Genomic DNA, 6,168 nt, shown 5'->3' on the forward strand with positions numbered 1-6,168 from the left:
CAATCGTCCCGAGGCGCTGCATGTGTGTCATGTATCCTGCACTGAATGTCGGATGGCTGATGTAAGGTGGCCAAAGGCCACTTGATAACAATCTAACACGTGTAGAAAGGAGCGCCACGCCGTGCTGACAGGTAGTGGAGCTGACGTGTTTACCTATTAAAGAAAGATGCCATTTCCTTCCCCTTAAGAGGGGGAGAAAAAACCAAGATGCAAAAATAACAACCTAGGCAAACGAATCATGCGATCAGATCAGTTACATCACATCAAACTTGAAACTGCAATGTGAAATCGGGAACATTCCAATTACAAGTGAAGGTATTTAAAGGACATTATAAATCGGTACCGATAGCGACGCTCCAGGATATTGAATATATATTTAACATAAATGCCACTTGATTTTACATTTTGCTCGTTTCCTGAATGCTTTATAGTGTTTCAGCCTACAGGCAAAAATGAGCGAGTGGGGATTATTGTTCTCTCTCTCGCTAATGAAATGAATCAGCCAGCCCGGGCAAAATATAAATCTGTACCGCTGGAACTTTTATCAGCAGCACTTTTCCGAGGGAGGAGGTTGCGAGGAGAGCCGGGCACACTCAGCGTTTGAAGGTCTAACCGCACCAAGTACTTGACGGGCACAAAGGCTCCTTCACACGAGTGCCACGTCCATCCAGACTCGCAAAAGGCAAAAGAAATACATTTTGGATGCACACAAAAAAAGTTCGTTGTTAAAATGTGGGTTTGCTGTAGTTGTCTCTTAGCAAAGTTAAGGAAGTTATTGATCAAAGCTAAGTGAGCCTTATTGTCACTTTGAGCAGCCTTGGCTGCCTTGGGGGTATTGAGATTCCGCTCATCTATTCAATCCCACGCCCGGATTTACTACATTGTTACAATTTCATTTCGAATTAAAATGCACTTCAGCTTATCAGAAAATAAATGCCCTCCAGCTTGCTGAAATCATATCAATTTCGCTGACATAAGCGGCCCCGAAAACCCCGCAGCGATGCGGATTATGCGGTGTCTATTTTAGTTCCGTGTTTTGCTAAAATGGGACCCCATAAAATATCAGAGTTGCTGACTTGCAATTGGCAAAGTCTCTGGAATGCAATGTGAAAAGGCGTCGAGCCGAACCCACCTCCCACTCCCCAACACCGAGTCGATACTGGCGGTTTTCAAGGTTCAGGGAGTTAATCAATTCAAAATAACACCTCCGAGGTGGCTCTGCTCCGCGATGCCTCGGTGTGAATTTCTGTGTGGACTCCGCAGTTAAGACAAAGCCCCTGCGGCAATATCTAATATCAAAACCACACCAGGAAAGCCCAGGCGCCCATTCTGCAAACAGCCAAATGTGTGTGTCCCGCTCCTTTAGAAATTGTTCAACCACCTCCCTCTTAATTTACAATTTTTTCCAAGCCCTTTTCCAGGTGCCCACTTCAGCCTCCCCCCCACGCGGATAGGCCCGGGGAACTTTGGGACAAATGTGGTCTCACAGCTCACCGGCCTGCAATATTTTCACAAAACATGGAAATCCGTTCTGTCTATTTACCTGCTGCTTTTGTGGCGGAGGGTTTAAGGTGTTATTTGTAATTCCAGAGTACCTCAAAGCAGAACGGGGCCATTTGTCCCGTCGTGCCTCTGCTGGCCTTACAGTAACTCTGTTAATTCATGTTTGTAAAGATTGGTACATATTGGCATACATTGGTTTATATTAGTATATATTGGTATTATTGGTATATATTCGTATCTATCGGTATATATTGGTATATATTGATATTATTCATATATAATTGGTATTATTGGTGTATATTGGTATATATTGATATATAGAGTGGTATAGAGTGGTATACATTGGTATGTATTGGTATATATTGGTATATGTTGGTATATAGAGGTATATATTGGTACTTATTGATACATAATGGTATATATTGGTACATATTGGTAGTATTGGCATATATTGGTATATATTGGTATTATTGGTATATATTGGTATATATTGGTATTATTGCTATGTATTAGTATATGTTGGTATATATTGGTATATATTGGTATTATTGCTATGTATTAGTATATGTTGGTATATATTAGTATATATATTGGTAGATATTGGTATTATTGGTAAATATTGGTATTATTGGTACACATTGGTATTATTGGTATTACTGGTACATATTGGTACATATTGGTACATATTGGTATATATTGGTATATATTGGTATTATTGGTATTACTGGTATATATTGGTATATATTGGTATATATTGGTATTATTGGTATATATTGGTATTATTGGTATTACTGGTACATATTGGTATATATTGGTATTATTGGTATTACTGGTATATATTGGTATTACTGGTATATATTGGTATATATTGGTATATATTGGTATCAATCGGTATATATTGGTATATATTGGTATTATTGGTATATATTGGTATATATTGGTATCAATCGGTATATATTGGTATTATTGGTATCTATCGGTATATATTGGTATTATTGGTATATTGGTATATATTGGTATTATTGGTATATATTGGTATATATTGGTATTATTGGTATATATTGGTATATATTGGTATTATTGGTATATATTGGTATATATTGGTATCAATCGGTATATATTGGTATATATTGGTATTATTGGTATATATTGGTATTATTGGTATTACTGGTACATATTGGTATATATTGGTATTATTGGTATTACTGGTATATATTGGTATTACTGGTATATATTGGTATATATTGGTATATATTGGTATCAATCGGTATATATTGGTATATATTGGTATTATTGGTATATATTGGTATATATTGGTATATATTGGTATATATTGGTATTATTGGTATATATTGGTATATATTGGTATATATTGGTATTATTGGTATATATCGGTATATATTGGTATTATTGGTATATATTGGTATTATAGTCGTTCGGATCACTTAAAAGCGCTTCATTTCTGACCACGAAATCTTGAGCACTTCCAACAATTATCACAGGAGACTTCCTGTAAAGAACACAATAATTCCTTGTCTGGGATTTCTTTTTTTAAAACAAAAGGTGGCACCGTGTCCCATCCTGCTTCCAACCCCATTGTCTGTCTGTTAAAGATGCCTGGGTTAAAATAATAACCTTTTCTTTGCCGTGAAGTCCTCTCTATTGAGTCGCACTTCCTAATGAAGCAGGTGTGTAGATACACGCGATTTGCTACAGTTAACGTGCCTTTTATTGAAGTGTTTGTTGTGCCTTAACATTTTAATAGGCCAATCAACAGCACCACTCCAAACTTCTCTTTACCCATTCACGTGTCCACTATCAAGAATGATGCATGGCCCTCCAGGTTTCCTGAGGAGGCTGATAGTTTAACCAGATAAAGAACATCAGCAATCACCTGAAAGGTGGGCTGACCACAAATAAACTCAATTTAACTCCAGCTTGAACGTAAGGAAGACAAACAAGAGAGATGGGGCTGGGGGTGGGTGGGTGAGCCGGGTCAATGAAATCGCTTGGTCGGCAGCCTGATTTAGTGCCGATTTGTTGATATGATATTTCGACGAGGGGGGCGAGTCAGAGTATTAGCGATGCACATTGTCTCAGAGTTGCACGGGTGGCTTTTAAAGCCACTTGGCGGCTAAATCAACAGAAGGTAGACAATTGGGAAAAAGCTTTTTGCTGAGGTAAATCTTTCCTCGCCCGGAGTTACCCGGCGCATCACCCCTTCTCACGTACCAGGCGAGGATGTTAATCCTTCGCGCCTGTTTTCAGAGGACAAAAGAAGGGTGAAGTCTTTCTGAGAGAACATCTGGGGGGGAAATGGAAGGGATCCTTTATGGCTATTCAGTGTGTCTCTCAGCACCAAGTCACCTGGAAATATAAATGACCACTAGGAAAAAAAGATTATTGGTGGTCCTTGAGAGTTTAAGATTTTTAACAGCTTGTCCTCTTGAAACAAATGGCTGGTGGATTTCCTTTCTGGAGAAGCGATGCACATTATCTGTCGTTGAGTGTTTATTTATGCATCAAGAGAATTAAAGCTCAGAACAGCAAATATCTCGACATCTCCAAATTGGAATAAATTGTTAGATTGCTTTATCCGTTACTGTATATTTTAACGTGTCCGTTTGAGATTATTGTTATATGTGCAGGTGGTAGTTGTGGTGTGCACTGCAACGTGTCTGCTAAAAGTGACACAGGGGAGAACCGCAATGTTTTAAATTTCTGAGTATTTTTGCTCGAGGTCCATTTTCTTTGTGGTACCTCTAAACATCAGTATAAAATCGCAAGCAGGAAAATGATAATAATAACCTTTATTGTTGTCACAAGTAGGCTTACATTAACACTGCAATGTTCGAATCCGGGCTCTGGGTCATTGTCCGTGTGGGAGTTTGCACATTCTCCTCGTGTCTGCGTGGGTTTCACATCACACAACCCAAAGATTAGGTGGATTGGCCACGCTAAATTGCCCCTTAATTGGAAAAATAATAAGTGGGTACTCTAAAGTTTATTTTTAAATAAACACTGCAATGAAGTTGCTCTGAAAACGCTGCAATGCAGATAATCATTCTGGAAGGAAGCAATTAAACAAAACACAAATGCTTCAAATCTGAACTGAGCCAGGGTACACGATAAGTAAATGTGAAGGTGCGGTACAGATTCAATTAGATTTACTGGATTACTCAGGAACAGCGATGCCAAACTGATTGACTCCTGCATGAATTAAAGAAGGACTGTGTATCGAATTCATTTCTTTCCAATTTAACGTGTTCAATCCACCTGCCCTGCTCATATTCAGTTTGTGGGGGTGAAACCACAATCGCTTGTGGGTGAAACCCCCACAAACACGGGCAGTATGTGAAAACTCCACACGGACAGTGACCCAGAATCGAACCTGGGACCTCGGCGCCGTGAGGCAACAGGGCTAACCCACTGCCACGCCGTACTGCCCTGACTCCTGCATGAATTGACTGTGAAATAGTTGGTGCATCTTCCAATAAACAATTTGCAATTGGGGTCAACACTTTCCAATTTTTTGCGGGTGCTTGACTATGTACAATTAATTCTGGCAGATTTGACTCGATATAAAATTACACTTAACAACTCGATATGTTTGGTGCAGACAGAATCATATTCACAAACCCCCAAATGTTAAGGGTGGAAGCGAATACAGAATCTGGGTGCATTTTCCCAGCTTCGTAGCTCCAATCAGAGAGCCCAGTTTCCAGTCGCCCCCCCCCCCCCCCCCTTTATTCCGTACTTCGAGTGCAAACAGTTATTTTAGAACCTCGTCTGTTCACCTTTGTCCAAGGGGAGCCATTAATCGCAGAGACGACACAAAAGCGAGGCTCCGATCCGGGGAGTTGCAGAAACTCTGCACAGATACACGGAGATATTTCAGAAAACGATTGTTGATGAAGACATCCAGCCTCCCTTAATTTGTGACCTTGGGAATTTGCAGCCCAGTGAAATTCCACACAGAGTGAAGTAGAAGGTCTTCCCTTGGAAGGTAGCGTACATTATGAAGCCAGCACAGTGATAGGTTACTCGCCTTCACACAAACACTATCACCAAACCGTGTGTAAAACAATGCTTGCAACGATTGAAATGTGTGAGGAAACGCCAGTCAAATTCAAATGAATAGATATTAAGAAAAAAATCATTTCACTCACTTTAACATCAGGTATTCCTCTCTGTGTTATGGACCTACATTACATATATAACCCCAAAATAAACGTGCAGGTATATGGGATGTGAAGCGAATGGGGAACGAGCAGCCTTTGCCCGCAGGCTCCACATTGGCGGAGGGAATTTGATAAAACCCGTGTCTGTTCTAAATATCCAGGCGTTGTGCGCGGTTTTTGAATCTGTACTTTAAGTTCGCCTCAAATAAGTCCCACCATTTCATGATTCATCCGATTATTCTGATATACGCCTTAACCTGTAGAAATGTCGCAGGTTATTTATAGTGTTACATTCCATTCTTGTTCAATAATGACATACAAGGATCTATTTTATTTTGCCTGTTTGACGATTTTTTAAAAATCAGGCTAAACTCGACCGGTTTAAATATCTTGGAATATAAGTGTATTGTTAACGCAGGGGGCGACCTGTATATGATAGCGTCTGCCGCAATAAGTTAATCTCTTTTTCTACATTAATTAATGA

The sequence above is a fragment of the Scyliorhinus canicula genome, chromosome 1 (assembly GCF_902713615.1).
Source record: "Scyliorhinus canicula chromosome 1, sScyCan1.1, whole genome shotgun sequence".
Lineage (NCBI taxonomy): Eukaryota > Metazoa > Chordata > Chondrichthyes > Carcharhiniformes > Scyliorhinidae > Scyliorhinus > Scyliorhinus canicula.